Raw genomic sequence first — 17,739 nt, forward strand, 5'->3', positions numbered from 1 at the left:
ATGCAAACTCCTAAGGAAAGGATTTTTAAAAACAGGAAAAACAATTGGTCCCCCTAAACCCTGGGAAATTCACTTCCACATCACCAAATAATCAAATTAATTTCCAGAATAGCATAGTTTCTGAAGCTACTCATCATCCACCTAACCCCAAAACCTATTTTCTATAAATGGAAATACTTTCCATGGAATTTGTGCAGCCAGGGGTGAAGGAGTTCTCCTTCTACACACATGTGCATAAAGCGTACTCCCGGATTGATTTCTTTAGTTTCAGGAGGGCCTTACTGGCAGGGGTGGTGGACACGGGGTACTCGGCGATCACAATCTCAGACCATGCTCCGCACTGGGTTGACCTGCAGGTTAGTAAAGACAGTAACCAGCACCCGCACTGGAGGTTAGATGTGGGACTTTTTGCGGATGAAGGGGTGTGCGACCGGCTGAGGAAATGTATTCAGAGCTACCTGCAGGTCAACGACACACGGGAAATTTCAGCAGCGGTGGTCTGGGAAGCACTGAAGGCAGTGGTCAGAGGGGAGCTGATCTCGATACGGGCCCATAGGGAGAAGGTGGACAGGGCAGAGATGGACCAACTGGTAAAGGAGATACTGCAGATCGATAGAAGGTATGTGGAGATCTCAGAGGCAGGGCTTTTAAGGGAACTGCAGAGGCTACAGGCGGAGTTCGGCTTGTTAACCACAGGGAGGGCGGTGGAGCAGCTGAGAAAGGCGAGGGGGGCAATCGATGAGCATGGAGAGAAGGCCAGCAGAATGCTTGCACAGCAGCTTAGAAAGAAGGAGGCAGCCAGGCAGATAGGGAAAGTAAATGACGGAGATGGGAACCTGGTTGGAGATTCAGCAGGGGTGAATAAGGCGTTTATGGATTTCTACATAAGGCTGTACAGGTCGGAACCCCCCACGGGGCCGGAGGGGATGAGGCACTTCTTGGAGGGGCTGAATTTCCCAAAGGTGGATGGGGAGCTGGTAGAAGGGCTGGGGGCCCGGATCAGGTTGGAAGAGATAGCGGAGGGTCTGAAGGCCATGCAGTCGGGTAAAGCCCCAGGCCGGACGGGAACCTAGTGGAGTTTTATAAAAAGTTCTCTGGGATATTGGGGCCGGTGTTGATGAGGATGTCCAATGAGGCAAGGGAAAGAGGGGTGCTGCCCCCGACGATGTCACAGTTCGCAATTTCGCTGATTCTGAAGCGGGACAAGAACTCAGAGCTGTGTGGGTCCCACAGGCCGATATTCCTGTTGAATGTGGATGCCAAATTTGTGGCCAAAATTTTGTCCTCCAGAATTGAGGATTGTGTTCCGGATGTTATTGGGGAGGACCAGACAGGGCTTGTTAAGGGTAGACAGTTGGTGGCCAATGTAAGAAGGTTGTTAAACATGATCATGATGCCCCAGGAAGATAGGGAGATGGAGGTAGTGATCGCAATGGATGCAGAAAAGGCTTTTGATCGGGTAGAATGGGATTAGCTGTGGGAGGTACTGCGATGGTTCGGATTTGGGCGGGGCTTTATTGACTGGGTCAGGTTGCTGTATCAGTCTCCTGTGGCAAGCGTACGGACGAATAGGACAACATCGGACTATTTTAGACTGCACCGGGGGACGAGACAGAGATGCCCCCTCTCCCCACTGTTGTTTGCGCTAGCTATAGAACAATTGGCAATTGCTCTGAGAGCTTCAAAGGGCTGGTCCGGGGGGGTGTCGAGCACAGAGTCTCGCTCTACCAGCCTCGTACCTGCCGTACCAGCCTCCCCGAACAGGCACTGGAATGTGGTGACTAGGGGCTTTTCACAGTAACTTCATTTGAAACCTACTTGTGACAATAAGCGATTTTCATTTTCATTTTCTATGCAGACGACCTGCTTCTGTATGTATCGGACCCAATCGTGGGGATGGAAGAAATCATGAGGATTCCAGTGGAATTTTGCCGGTTTTCGGGGTATAAGCTAAATATGGGGAAAAGTGAGATGTTTGCGGTCCAGGCGAGGGGACCTGAGAGGCGATTGGGGAGCTGCCATTTAGATTAGTAGGGAGAAGCTTTAGATACCTAGGCATCCAAGTGGCACGGGAATGAGACCGGCTGCATAAATTAAATCTGGCCCGACTAATAGACCAAATGAAGGACGATTTTCGGAGAGGGGATGCGCTTCTGTTGTCACTAGCTGGGGGGGTGCAGACGGTGAAGATGACGGTCCTCCCGAGATTACTGTTTGTATTTCAGTGTCTCCCCATCTTTATTCCGCAGTCCTTTTTTAATTGGGTCAACAAAGTGATCACTGGCTTAATTTGGACGGGCAAGACCCCGCGGGTAAGGAAGGTAATGCTTGAGTGGAGTTGGGGAGAGGGCGCTGGCAAATTTTAGTAACTATTACTGGGCGGCGAATATAGCCATGATCAGGCGTTAGGTGGTGGGGGAGGAGTCGGCATGGGAGCGTATGGAGGCGGCTTCATGCAAGGGCACCAATTTGGGGGCATTGGTAACTGCGCCTCTGCCGTTCCCGCCGGCACGGTACTCCAGCAGCCCCATGGTGGTGGCTGCCCTGAGAGTCTGGGGGCAATGGAGGAGACAGGTGGGAGCAGTGGGAGCATCGGTCTGGTCCCCAATCTGTAATAATCACCGTTTGCCCCGGGGAGTATGGATGGGGGGTCCAGATATGGCGGAGAGCAAAGATTGAGAGGATGGGGGATATGTTTATAGAGGGGAACTTTCCGAGTGTGAGGGCGCTGGAGGAGAAGTTTGGGTTGGTGAGGGGAAAAGAATTCAGGTATCTATAGAACATAGAACATAGAACAGTACAGCACAGAACAGGCCCTTCAGCCCTCAATGTTGTGCCGAGCCATGATCACCCTACTCAAACCCACGTATCCACCCTATACCCGTAACCCAACAACCCCCCCCTTAACCTTATTTTTATTAGGACACTACGGGCAATTTAGCATGGCCAAACCACCTAACCCGCACATCTTTGGACTGTGGGAGGAAACCAGAGGACCCGGAGGAAACCCACGCACACAGGGGGAGGACGTGCAGACTCCACACAGACAGTGACCCAGCCGGGAATCGAACCTGGGACCCTGGAGCTGTGAAGCATTTATGCTAACCACCATGCTACCCTGCTGCCCCTATAGGTGCGGGACTTTCTACGTAAACAGGTGTCAACCTTCCCGTTCCTACCGCTAAGGGGGATTCACGACAGGGTAGTTTCCAGTGGGTGGGTAGCAGAAGGCAGAGTCTCGGACATTTACAAGGAACTTATGGAGTCAGAGGAGGCGCACACCGAGGAGCTGAATCGTAAGTGGGAGGAGGAGCTGGGAGGAGAGATAGAGGATGGTCTATGGGCAGGCGCGTTGAGTAGAGTCAACGTGTCCGCAACATGTGCCAGGCTCAGCCTGATACAATTTAAGGTTGTTCACCAGGCTCACATGACAGTGGCCCGGATGAGCAGATTCTTTGGGGTGGAAGACAGGTGTGCAAAATGTGCGGGAGAACCAGCGAACCATGTCCACATGTTCTGGACATGTCCGAAGCTTAGGGGATTTTGGCAGGGGTTTGCAGATGTCATGTCCACGGTGTTAAAAACAAGGCGCTGAGTCCAGAGGTGGCGATTGTCGGGGTGTCGGAAGACCCAGGAATCCAGGAGGAGAAAGAGGCAGACGCTCTGGCCTTTGCTTCCCTGGTAGCCCGGAGACGGATACTATTAGCTTGGAGGGACTCAAAGCCCCCGAAGTCGGAGACCTGGCTATCGGACATGGCTAGCTTTCTTTGTATGGAGAAAATCAAGTTCACTTTGAGAGGGTCAGTGTTAGGGTTCACCCGGAGGTGGCAACCGTTCGTCGACTTCTTTGCGGAAAATGAATCGTCAGCAGAAGGGGGGGGGGGGGGGGGGGGGGGGGTTAGTTTAGCTTAGATTAGGGGAGAAATAAAGCTGGACCTGTAAGGAAGGGAGATGGCTTTTGCACTGTTTATAGTTTAATGTACATTGTTTATTGTGTTGTTGTTACAAGACCAAAAATACTTCAATAAATGTTTATTAAAAAAAATAACTGGAAATACTTTCTTTACTTGGGAACTTCATGCAATATCATGCACGGGACTTATGGGGTGAGAATGATTATCTTCTCCATGGTTATCACAGAGTACGAGCTCCCCCTCTGAGGGGCAGGGGAACTCCATTCAGTTATGATGTATATAAGTACGTTAATAAGGCATCAACCATGGAGAGACCCGGTAGGGATCTACCAGGAGTTGTATTTAACGTAACTGTAAATAAACCAAAGTTCATTATTCTTACTCGGTGTGGAGTCCCCGTCACACATAGGAGACAGGGCCAGTTTGAGCCAGTACAGTTGCAGGACACCACTTCTCTCTGGTGGTACAGATGCGTGCCAAACCTTGCTCTTCTTGTCGGAATAAACATTATTTGGGATTACCTTCCCTTATTATTTGCGACTGTTGATTGCTTTCCACAATCATGGATGACTCCTGTGGTAAAAGTAGATCAAATGTAATTCTCAGCTCCCTCTTCAGTAGCAGTAAAGCTGGGGAACTCCAAATAATTGCGTGTTTGATGTTGCGATAGGTCGCCAAGAAACTGTTTAGATGGCCGTTTAATAAACTTTGACCCTTGAAAGCTTTCAGTGCATGCTTCAAGGACCTGACAAAGCTTTCAGCTAAAGCATTTGTGGATGGCTGGTAAGGTTCTGATTTTATGTGTTGGATACCATTCATCTTTCGATAGTCCTCAAACACCTGAGTCGTGAATTGTGGATCGATATCACTCACAATTTATTCTGGTTTCCCAAATCTGGCAAAAATCTCATCGAGCTTTTCAATGGTTTGTTCCACAGTTGTTGACTTCATTAGGACCACCGCCAGTCATTTAGAGTGCACATCTATGTCAACCATGAACATTCGCCCCTCATATAGACCTGCAAAGTCAATAGACATTGCCTAGACATGTTAGGCCGCTCACATGACGAGCAGAAACCTGCTTGTTCCTCAATCTGAGCATTGATTTCTGTCCACCAAAAGTAGCATCTTGCGAGTTCCTTCATTTGAAACATACTTGGGTGTTCTTCATCTGATTGTTCCAATATTCTCCGTTGCACGTTTGGAATGATTATTACCCTCATCGCCCACAACAGCCTTGTACTGTCAATTTGAGTTTTCTCAAAACATATGGCTTTAATTCGGGATGCATTCATGCTATCCTCCCTTTTAACATCATGTCCAGTACTTTCTCCATCATGGATCATTTCTACTCTGTTGTTGGGCCTAAGCTGCAGTCATTGGGACGTACTCTATTTGCGAAAAATACAAGTTATTTTCACTATTGGGTGGTACCTGACCAGCAGGCAAATACAAACGTAACAGCACATCGGCATTGGTGTGGCTCTCTGACTGATGGTATTTGATCTCGTAAGAATGTGCAGATAATAAACCTGGTTGCTGACCTTATGTGGCCCAAAAATAGTTGTTAAGGGTCTGTGGTCCATCAACAATGTGAAGTGACGACCATAGAGGTATTGGTGACATTTTCTCACACCAAAAATAAACTCAGTGTCTCCTTCTCCAACTGGGCGATTCGGCACATTTTAGTTATTGGTCTTCCTCCTCTGAAGGTGGTATGTGTGACACAACCTCCCAACTCTGTATAGCGGGACATCACAGGCACGTTGTAGTGGCAACTTCGGGTTGAAACATACTAACACTTCTGACTTCTTTAGTGCCTCTTTAACTGACTGATAAGCTTTATTGCATTCTGGTGTCTATTGCCATGCTTGTTTTATGCACGACAAATTATGTAATGGTTTAAGCAGGGTCATGTAAGTCATAGAGGTCTAGAGCACAGAAAAGACCCATCAACCCGTCACCTCTGCGCTGATCGAAACAAATTTCCCATAGTAGTTAATTAACACTAGGAATGATCATAACTGTGTTACGTTCGTTGTTTGTGGGGCATCCGTGGCACACTCCATCTTCTTGAGTGCGATGTGTGAACCTGAGTTATCGATTACAGGACCTAAATATTGTATTGACGTTTGAAAGAAGTCACACTTATCTTTCCTGAGACGAAGACTATTGAGTCTGAAGGCATTTCAATGTGGCTTCTAAGTTATGCAAGTGTTCCTGTTTGTTGGTAATGGTGATCAGTATGTTGTCATGGTAACATTGTACCCTCTGCAAACTGCTTAAGATCTGGTCCATGGACCACTGAAACAAAGCAGGTGCTGATGTTATAATAAAAGGTAATCTCTTATAGTGGACTAGGCCTTTATATGTCAAAATTTGGTGAGCAGGTGTTGAGACTTAGCTGCAACATTCATTCGCAGGTAAGCTGAACGTCTGTCCTCATGCTAGGCCGGCGAACAAATTCTTAATCAACGGTAGCAGGTATTGATCCACGCATAAAACCGGATTGAGGGTTTTTAAATCTCCACAAATGCATTTAGTTCCATTCTGCGTCATTACAGGCACAATAGGGGTTGCCCAGTTACTAGTCGTGATGGGTTCCAAGACTTCTGCATTCCAAAAATATAATTCGTTCAGGTTCTACGTTTGCATGTAAGGCATAGGGTACTGCTCTAGCCTTGAGACTCTTATGCTGGCTGTTTTGTTTGATTTTAAATGCCAGCTGTACTCCTTGCATGGACCTCAGTATGTCCTCAAATACACTACTGTATTTCTTTAAGATGCTCTGCAGATCAGGTATAGAATCAGCTAACCTGTTCCAGAATGCCACAGATATTGTAGGATATCGTAGTCCCTCTTTTCTTTAGCACCACCCATAACCCCCACCCACTACCGAGCCTCTGGCATGTGGCTGAAGGTTATTGCTAATAGGGAATTGACAATCATGGTTAAGTGAGCACTTCCACAACCCAAGTGGATTCCATGGGTGGGCGGACCATATAGCATGTGGAAGTCACTTCAGCCATGATGACAGCTGTCTACATCCCACCCCAGGACACCCAGAGGCCTTGTACATCGTGGCCGGGGACTTCAACAAGGCCAACCTCAAGACTGTACTGCCAAAATTCCACCAGCACATCTCCTGTCCCACTGGGATGACAACACTCTTGACCACTGCTACACAAAAATCAAGGGCGTCTACCGTTCCATCCCCTGACCGCACTTTGGGAAATCAGACCACAAGCTGGTGTTCCTTCTGCCGGCATACAAGTAGAAACCTAAGCAGGAGAACCCGGCTAAGAAGGTCATGCAGTGCTGGTCCGAGGAAACAGAAGAACTCCTACGTGACTGGATTGGTCCATATTTAACAACTCAGCGACTAGCCTAAATGAGTATGCCACCACCGTCAGACTTCAGCAAATGTGTGGACGATTGCGTGCCAAAGAAAGCAGTACGTACGTTCCCCAAACGGAAACCATGGCTTAATCGGGAGATTGACTCCCTACTAAAAGACAGGTCTGAGAGGTTCAAGTCAGGCGACCCTGATCTATACAAGAAATCCAGGTACGACCTCTGCAAAGCCATCCGGGATGCCAAGAGAGAATATCAGACCAAGCTAGAGTCACAGACTAACGTCACGGCCTCTCGTTGGTTGTGGCAAGGCCTAAACAACATAATGGGCTAAAGTTGATTTTGAAAACTCACCATTATTCTTAGAATTCCCCCTATACCAAAAAGGGCCGACATTCTAAATGGTGAACAGAGATTCTCACTCCCTGACTCCGATGCAGGCTTCAGTGGGTGCTATTCAGGTCAAACTATATTTTCAAGTTATCCCCCGGTATAACCCATACCTTCACTGAAGATTTTATCTACTTACCACTTAGTAGCATCGATGTCCTGGGTCCTGCATTGCTAAGTAAGTAAAGTAGACTTTAGGAATAACCACTTTTTCAGGTTAAATTAAGTTATTTTATTGTTATATTTTTTCTTTTAAAAGCTGCAAACACTTTCTTTACAGAAAGGTAAAAAGATCTTGCTTCTGGATCCTGCTGGTTGGTTGAAGGGACCTTCAGGCCCACCTTGACAATCAAACTTCTTTAAAGTCTGGTCTTTTTGAGATGTATTCGCTGGTTAGCTCAGTTGCTGTGTCTTGTCGATCCCATGTACTGAGCTACGAGAGCTAGCTCTGCTAGCTATCTCTCAGCTGACTCTGACTCCTGTTTAAATTCTAGTCTTCCTTAGATGTATAGCTGTTTAAGCTCGGCTGCTTGTCTCATATTTGCCATGACTGAGCTGTGAAAGCTGAATATGCGTCTCTCCTCTCTCTGAGTTCTGTTCTCTCTGATCTGCTTCTGCTCCCTGGGTTTATATTCTCTTTCTAACAATTATCAAGTTTTTATTACCTTATTGTCAATTAACTTATTTCACTTTGATTGTTAAAAAGTATCTTTGATCTAAACATTCTAATACAACTAAGTATTCATTTTGGGCATGGCCTCAGCCCTCAGATCTGATTACATTGTCCTTTGTGATGTTCAAAGTTCCTTTGTGATATTCAAAATATGCTTTGGTTTCAATAGAGGTGTTACTTTTAATTCCTGTCATTTGTATAGTATTATTTTTCCAATTGTCCCCAGCTCATAACTTTGCCTTTGATTTTGACTTTAAATGATGTTTCTCGTAGACAGGTTGTCTCCAATGTTCTTTAATTCACTTGATGTTAGTAGAATTTCACACTTAGAATTGACACCAAATTCAACTGAACATCATCCTTTCCTTTCCAGCTGTTTACTAAGAGAGTTAATTTCAATGAAGGTGTGAAACCTTTGCTTTTAGCTGTATGCTAAAATTTCACTTGGTTATGACTTGAAAGACCTGCCTGTTTTAAACATTCGTCACTTAATTCAATTGAAACTCTCATCAATGCTTTTCCAGATGCTTCCTAAGATAGTTACTTTCAATTAAGGTGTGAGCCATTGTTTTCGCTTTTCTACAGTAGTCCCCCTTTATAACGCGGGTGTTGGGGTCCAAGACAGCCACCCGCGTTGTATCCGAGCCGCAGATATCCATGATGGGGGTTTTAAATTTATTTAAAAATCTATGCTAGCGCTTCCCATTGTGAGTCTACGGGGGGGGGGGGGGGGGGGGGGGGGGGGGGGGGGGGAGAGGTCAGACCCCCGTTGACTCACAATGGGAAGCGCTAGCATAGATTTTTAAATAAATTTAAAACCCCCATCGTGGATCCAATTAAAATTTCAGCGGCCGGCTCACTTTGATCCGGAGAGGGAAGCTGCTCTCACTGAAATCAGCCGGCCGCTGAAATTGACACTGCCGGCTGCTCTCTCCCTCCAATCCAACTTTTAAGTTTTAATGTTTCTGATTGGAGGGAGAGAGCAGCCGGCAGTGTCAATTTCTTTTTTTTCCTCCGGCTTGCCCCCTCTCCCCCCACATCCTCCAACTAGACCCCTCTCCCCCCACACCCTCCGACTCGCCCCTCTCCCCCCCAACACCCTCCGGCTCGCCCCCTCTCCCCCACACCCTCCGGCTCGCCCCCTCTTCCCCCCACACCCTCCGGCTCGCCCCCTCTCCCCCCACACCCTCCGGCTCGCCCCCACAGCGTCCAGCTCGCCCCCTGTCCCCCCACACCCTCCGGCTCGCCCCCTCCCCACACCCTCCGGCTCGCCCCCTCCCCCCCCCTCTCCTCCCCCGTCCCCCAACACCCGCAGGGCCCCCCTCTCTCCCCCAACACCCGCCCCTCCTCTCCCCCACACCGTCCCCCACACCCGCCCCCCCTCTTCTCCCCCCCAACACCCGCCCCCCCCTCTTCTCCCCCCCTCTTCTCCCCCCCCAACACCCGCCCCCCCTCTTCTCCCCCCCCAACACCCGCCCCCCTCTTCTCCCCCCAACACCCCGCCCCCCCGCTTCTCCCCCCCAACACCCGCCCCCCCTCTTCTCCCCCCCCAACACCCGCTCCCCCTCTTCTTCCCCCCCCAACACCCGCCCCCCCTCTCCTCCCCCCCAACACCCGCCCCCCCTCTTCTCCCCCCCAACACCCGCCCCCCCTCGGCAGTGTCAATTTCAGCGGCCGGCTGATTGTTTCAGTGAGAGCAGCTTCCCTCTCCGGATCAAAGTGAGCCGGCCGCTGAAATTGACACTGCCGGCTGCTCTCTCCCTCCAATCCAACTTTTAAGTTTTAATGTTTCTGATTGGAGGGAGAGAGCAGCCGGCAGTGTCAATTTCAGCGGCCGGCTCACTTTGATCCAGAGAGGGAAGCTGCTCTCACTGAAATAATCAGCCGGCCGCTGAAATTGACACAACTGACAGTTGGGGTCCATAAGCCCCCCCGCGGTATATCGCGAACCGCGGTATTGCGGAGCGCGGTATAACGGGGGACTACTGTACAAGAATCCTGTGTTTGCTGAGCCTGCTTGTGAGAAAGAATTTGCATTTTATAATCCTGCTCTTTGTAGCTGCTATTAACCTTTCATGGGACCTTTCCCTGTATCCTCTCAGGTTTCTCTCAGACCAGATATTGCCAGACTTCCATCTTTCAAATGACACATTTTTCTGTATTTTCAACAACAAAGTGAAGCCGAGCAATATCTCCGCAGTTGTGCACCCTTCCCGGTGAACTCAATGCATTCTATGCTCGGTTCGAGCAGGAAACCATCGATCCACTTTCAAGTGCCCCAGCAGCCCAAAATACACCTATACCCACCGTCACAGCTTCCGAAGTTAGATCGGCCTTCCTGAAAGTGAACCCTCGGAAGGCGACGGGTCTGGACGGGCTCCCTGGTCATGCACTCAAAGCCTGCACGGACCAGCTAGCAGATGTGTTCGCGGACATCTTTAACTTTCCCTACTCCGCTCCGAGGTCCCCACCTGCTTCAAGAAAACTACCATCATACCAGTACCAAAGAAGAACTATGTGCCTCAATGACTACCATCCGGTGGCCCTGACATCAATCATAATGAAGTTTTAATGCAAGAAGTATAACAGGTAAGGCAGATGAATTTAGAGCTTGGATTAGTACTTGGAACTATGATGTTGTTGCCATTACAGAGAACTGGTTGAGGGAAGGACAGGGTTGGCAGCTAAATGTTCCAGGATTTAGATGTTTCAGGCGGGATAGAAGGGGATTTAAAAGGGGTGGATGAGTTGCGCTACTGGTTAGGGAGAATATCACATCTGTAATGCGGGAGGACACCTCAGAGGGCAGTGAGGCTATATGGGTAGAGATCAGGAAAAAGAAGGGTGCAGTCACAATGTTGGGGGTTTACTACAGGTCTCCCAACAGCCAGCGGGAGATAGAGGAGCAGATAGGTGGACAGATTTTGGAAAGGAGTAAAAGCAACAGGGTTGTTGTGATGGGAGACTTTAACTTCCCTAATATTGGGGAAAGGACCTGACCTGAGAAAGGACGTACTGGCGCTGGAGGGTGTGCAGAGGAGATTCACTAGGTTAATCCCAGAGCTGAAGGGGTTGGATTACGAGGAGAGGTTGAGTAGACTGGGACTGTACTCATTGGAATTTAGAAGGATGAGGGGGGATCTTATAGAAACATATAAAATTATGAAGGCAATAGATAGGATAGATGCGGGCAGATTGTTTCCACTGGGTGGTGAAAGCCGAACTAGGGGATATAGCCTCAAAATAAGGGTTAATAGATTTAGGACTGAGTTTAGGAGGAACTTCTTCACCCAAAGAGTTGTGAATCTATGGAATTCCTTGCCCAGTGAAGCAGTGGAGGCTCCTTCATTAAATGATTTTAAGATAAGGATAGATAATTTTTTGAAGAATAAAGGGATTAAGGGTTATGGTGTTCGGGTCGGAAAGTGGAGCTGGGTCCACAAAAGATCAGCCATGATCTCATTGAATGGTGGAGCAGGCTCGAGGGGCCATATGGCCTACTCCTGCTCCTAGTTCTTATTGACTGGAACTCACTTAGTGCTAGGGGCTTGGATGGGGCAGAGGTTGTAAGGAGCATCCAGGAGGGCTTCTTAAAACAATATGTAGATAGTCCAACTAAGGAAGGGGCTGTACTGGACCTGGTATTGGGGAAAGAACCCAGCCAGTTGGTAGAATTTTCAGTCGGGGAGCATTTCGGGAACAGTGACCACAATTCAGTAAGTTTTAGAGTGCTGGTGGACAAGGATAAGAGTGGTCCTAGGGTGAATGTGCTAAATTGGGGGAAGGTTAATTTTAACAATATTAGGCAGGAACTGAAGAACCTAAAGGGAAAATGCTGGAAAATCTCAGCAAGTCTGGCAGCATTGAGTCATCGGACTCGAACTCGAAACGTTAGCTCTTTTCCCTCCCTACAGATGCTGCCAGACTTGCTGAGATTTTCCAGCATTTTCCCTTTCGTTTCAGATTCCAGCATTCGCAGTAATTTGCTTTTATTTAACTGAAGAACCTAGATTGGGGGCGGATGTTTGAGGGTAAATCAACATCTGACATGTGGGAGGCTTTCAAATGTCACTTGAAATGATTTCCGGATTGGCATGTTCCTGTGAGAAAGAAGGATAAATATGGCAAATTTCGGGAACCTTGGATAACGAGAGATATTGTAGGCTTCATCAAAAAAAAGGAGGCATTTGTCAGGGCTAGAAGGCTGGGAACAGATGAAGCCTGTGTGGAATATAAGGAAAGTAGGAAGCAACTTAAGCAAAGAGCTAAAAGGGGTCACAAAAAGTTATTGGCAAATAGGGTTAAGGGAAATCCCAAGGTTTTTTACACGTACATAAAAAGCAAGAGGGTAGCCAGGGAAAGGGTTGGCCCACTGAAGGGAGAATCTATGTGTGGAGCTAGAGGAAATGGGTGAGGTACTAAATGAATACTTTGCATCAGTACGCACCAAAGAGAAGGAATTGGTGGATGTTGAGTCTGGAAAAGGGTATGTAGATAGCCTGGGTCACATTGAGATCCAAAAAGACGAGGTGTTGGGCGTCTTGAAAAATATTAAGATGGATAAGTCCCCAGGGCCAGATAGGATCTACCCCAGAATACTGAAGGAGGCAAGAGAGGAAATTGCTGAGGCCTTGACAGAAATCTTTGGCTCCTCATTGTCTTCAGGTGATGTCCCGGAGGACTGGAGAATAGCCAATGTTGTTCCTTTGTTTAAGAAGGGTAGCAAGGATAATCCAGAGAACTATAGGCCGGTGAGTCAGTGGTAGGGAAATTACTGGAGAGAATTCTTTGAGACAGGGTCTACTCCCATTTGGAAGCAAGTGGACGTATGAGCGAGAGGCAGCACGGTTTTGTGAAGGGGAGGTTGTGTCTCACTAACTTGATAGAGTTTTTCAAAGAGGTCACAAAGATAATTGATGCAGGTAGGGCAGTGGATGTTGTCTGTAAGGACTACAGTAAGGCCTTTGACAAGGTCACTCATGGCAGACTGGTACAAAAGGTGAAGTCACACAGGATCAGAGGTGAGCTGGCAAGATGGATACAGAACTGGCTAGGTCATAGAAGGCAGAGAGTAGCAATGGAAGGGTGCTTTTCTGATTGGAGGACTGTGACTAGTGGTGTTCTGCAGGGTTCAGTGCTGGGACCTTTGATGTTCGTAGTATATATAAATGATTTGGAGGAAAATGTAACTGGTCTGATTAGTAAGTTTGCGGATGACGCAAAGGTTGGTGGAATTGCAGATAGCGATGAGGACTGTCAGAGGATACAGCAGGATTTAGATTGTTTGGAGGCTTGGGCGGAGAGATGGCAGACGGAGTTTAATCCGGAGAAATGTGAGGTAATGCATTTTGGAAGGTCTAATACAGGTAGGGAATATACAGTGAATGGTAGAACCCTCAAGAGTATTGACAGTCAAAGGGATCTAGGTGTACAGGTCCACAGGTCACTGAAAGTGGCAACACAGGTGGAAAAGGTAGTCAAGAAGGCATATGGCATGCTTGCCTTCATTGGCCGGGTCATTGAGTATGAAAATGTTCTGTAATATTCAACCTCTCAGTGATTCTGGCCGGAATTGGGAGTCTGGCAGTATACACCCGCCGGTACGTTTACCGTGGCATGGGGTGGCTTCAATGGGAAATCCTAATGACTAGTGGCAGAAAGGCAGAATTCATGCCGCCAGCGAACGGTGCGCCGCCGAGAAACATGCAGCTGGGGGACTGGAGAATCCAGCCCAGTATCTATCAGAAATTCTCAGGACGCGATCTACTGGTCATGTTGCGCCTGAAGGTCAGTGCACCGTGGCCCAATTTGGCCGGTAGACACGCTCCTGGGATTTACCGGGTTCACTACGCCTCACAATATCTAATGCAATGCCGTGAGGGCGGGATCACGCTTTGGCAAATCTGCATATTAGAGCGAGACATCTAGTCTCACTCTAATATCCAGTACCCTGAGGTAACCGAGGCGTTGGTATCTATCTCCTTCGCCTCGGAGCCCTCAGGCGAGCGCCATTCAGTACTCAACAAACGGGGATCAGGCAGAATGGCACTCATTTATCATAGAATTTACAGTGCAGAAGGAGGCCATTCGGCCCATCATGTCTGCACCCTTGGAAAGAGCACCCAACCCAAGGTCAACACCTATCCCCATAACCCAGTAACCCCACCCAACACTAAGGGCAATTTTGGACACTAAGGGCAATTTATCATGGCCAATCCACCTAACCTGCACATCTTTGGACTATGGGAGGAAACCGGAACACCCGGAGGAAACCCACGCAAACACGGGGAGGATGTGCAGACTCCGTACAGACAGTGACCCAAGCCGGAATCAAACCTGGGACCCTGGAGCTGTGAAGCAATTGTGCTCTCCACAATGCTACCATGCTGCCCCTCATAGGGGTTTCCCAGGGGATCGGAAGTTCCCAGGTGCTTGCCCTCTAGGCAGGATGGCACCCTGGTGCCAGCCTGGTACCCTGGCACTGCCAGCTGGCATTTATTTACTGACGTGGATTGGGCTCAGGTGTGCCATCTGCATGTGAGTTAGGGTGAGGGGAGGAGCCGAGGACCTCATAATAGGTGACTTGGTGGGCAGCATTGTGGCATGATGGTTAGCATTGCTGCCTCAAGGTGCTGAGATCCCAGGTTCGATCCCGGCTCTGTGTCACTGTCCGTGTGGAGTTTGCACATTCTCTCCGTGTCTGCATGGGTTTCGCCCCCACAACCCAAAGATGTTTAGGGTAGGTCAAATGGCCACGCTAAATTGCCCCTTAATTGGAAAAAATTAATTGGGTACTCTAATTTTTAAAAAAAATAACAGGTGAATTGGGGGTTAGGGTTTGCGTCAGGGGCTCGGGAGATGGGGATGCTATTTTTCAGCATCCCCATCTGTCCCTGCACTGTGGGGTTTTGGCGAGCGGGGTTCCTCAGTGCAAGAAACGGGGCTAATTGCAGCCTTGCCCGCTCATTCCCTGCTGATGCCCCGTATCTAACCGGAGTCGTGTTACATAGTGTTGTGTTTCTTGGCACAGCGAATGCAGGATGTCTCTCTGATTCTCAGGATGTCTCTCTTTGATTCTCAGGATCTCTCTCCCTGATTCTCAGGATGTCTCTGATTCTCAGGATGTCTTCCTGATTCTCAGGATCTCTCTCTGATTATCAGGATCTCAGTGATTCTCAGGATGTCTCTCTGATTCTCAGGATCTCTCAGTGATTCTCAGGATCTCTTTCTGACTCAGGATCTCTCTCTCTGATTATCAGGATTTCTGTGATTCTCAAGATCTCTCAGTGATTCTCAGGGTCTCTCTGTGACTCAGGATCTCTCTGTGATTCTCAGGATCTCTCTCTGATTCTCAGGATCTGTCAGTGATTCTCAGGATCTCTCTCTGATTCTCAGGATCTCTGTGATTGTCAAGGTCTCTCAGTGATTCTCAGGATCTCTCTCGCTGATTCTCATGATCTCTGTTATTCTCAAGACCTCTCCGTGATTCTCAGGGTCTCTCTGTGATTCTCAGGGTCTGTCTGTGATTCTCAGGGTCACTCTCTGATTCTCAGGATCTGTCAGTGATTCTCAGGATCTCTCTCTCTGATTCTCAGGATCTCTGTTATTCTCAAGACCTCTCAGTGATTCTCATGGTCTCTCTGTGATTCTCAGGATCTTTCTCTGATTCTCAGGATCTCTCTCTGATTCTCAGTCTCTGATTCTCAGGATCTCTGTGATTCTCAGAATCTCTCTCTGATTCTCAGGATCTCTCAGTGATTCCCAGTCTCTGATTCTCAGGATCTCTCAGTGACTGATTCTCAGGATCTCTCAGTGATTCCCAGTCTCTGATTCTCAGGATCTCTCAGTGACTGATTCTCAGTATCTCTCAGTGATTCTCAGTCTCTGATTCTCAGGATCTCTCTGCTTATCAGTCTCCGCCTCCCTACAAGTTAAACTGGCAGCTCCATTTATTGGCGACTTCAGGTCCGGGGCTTCTTTGTCCCTTCGGCTGGGACTGAACGTCTGGCAGGTGAGTCTGACCCGCACAGAAACACGGATATCCCGGCGTGAGGTCCGGGCCTGGAGCTGGGGTGAGGTCGACAGACCGGGGCTTGGAGCCGGGGTGAGGCCGAGGGACCGGTGCCTGGAGCTGGGGTGAGGCCGAGGGACCGGTGCCTGGAGCCGGGGTGAGGCCGAGGGACCGGGGCCTGGAGCCGGGGTGAGGCCGAGGGACCGGGGCCTGGAGCCGGGGTGAGGCCGAGGGACCGGGGCCTGGAGCCGGGGTGAGGGACAGGAGCCTGGAGCCGAGGTGAGGCCGAGGGACCGGGGCCTGCAGCCGGGGTGAGGGACAGGAGCCTGGAGCCGAGGTGAGGGCGGGGGACAGGAGCCTGGAGCCGGGTTGAAGGGCCGGGGTCGGGGTGACTCTCCCAAACCTTCCAGTCACCTCCGTCACACACATTTGAACCATTTGTCATATTAAACTATGACTTCTCTGGAGTGTCTGGGGCTAGTTTAATAACATGAATGTGTAAATTTATTTTGGAGGGTATTAATTACTCACATGACATTATGTTTGGTTTTAACCCACGCCCCCAAAAGCCCATAGTGTTCAGTTAAACCACCGGAAAGTGAACCATTTTCAGAACTTCCAACAGAACAAGAATTGGTAAGAGTAGGGCGCAGTTGAAAGTATTTCTTCCGTAAACTCACCGTGCTTGAAGCTGGAAAGTTGTGTGGTGGTCACCTTTGGAGGTATCTTTAATGATGGGATTTGTTTGGATGTTCCTGGTTTCAGTATTTCACAGTTGAAGTATACAAAATGAAAGAAGGCATGCCAGATTGATCAGTAAACACCCAAGCTGTATTTGCCATTGTGCATCTATATGTCTTGGCACACCCATCTGTCAATAACCAAGAGCCTTCACAAACACACTGACAGCAGCATACAGTTGCTGACAAGGGCACCTGCACACGAATGGTGCTCACAGTTGTGAAGAGCTTGCGTCATGGATTTATTGATGATAGGCAACACTTAGTACCGAATTACGCACTTCTTCTTGTACCTATCTTATACAGCACAAGGGGACTGATATTTGACACTTGCCTTCAAACTAGGGTTGCCAGCTGTGATTAAATGTGCTCCTGGAGGTTTTGTTATCACATGGCTTGCCCCATGCCCCAGCCATTAGTCAGCCAACACATCCGTCCTTGTGACGGACTTCTTTCTTAAACTAATTGAAAGGCAAAAAGAATCACCCAATTGAATGATGCTTGACTGTCAGCCAAAGAGCTTTCTTTTTCCCATTTTTCATATTTTTATGCCTGGTAAAGAGGAATGTTAAAAGAATTTTTTTTTTTAAATCCTTTTAAAAATCTGATGATTTTTCTCCAGAGTTGCATGTAGCAGTGTCATGGAGATTGATCTTC

The 17,739-nt window shown here is 48.5% G+C and overlaps 1 long non-coding RNA gene across 1 annotated transcript in view; it reads right to left on the reverse strand.

Moving 5' to 3' along the window:
• The window catches only part of LOC119977276, a 44,496-nt gene extending 27,094 nt beyond the window's left edge, over positions 1 to 17,402 (reverse strand). Inside the window, exon 1 of the long non-coding RNA XR_005463149.1 lies at positions 17,023 to 17,402. This is a non-coding gene — a long non-coding RNA (uncharacterized LOC119977276). The remainder of the gene's footprint in view (positions 1 to 17,022) is intronic.
• Between the last annotated feature and the right edge of the window lie 337 nt (positions 17,403 to 17,739).

Source organism: Scyliorhinus canicula, chromosome 14 (assembly GCF_902713615.1).
Source record: "Scyliorhinus canicula chromosome 14, sScyCan1.1, whole genome shotgun sequence".
Taxonomy (NCBI): domain Eukaryota; kingdom Metazoa; phylum Chordata; class Chondrichthyes; order Carcharhiniformes; family Scyliorhinidae; genus Scyliorhinus; species Scyliorhinus canicula.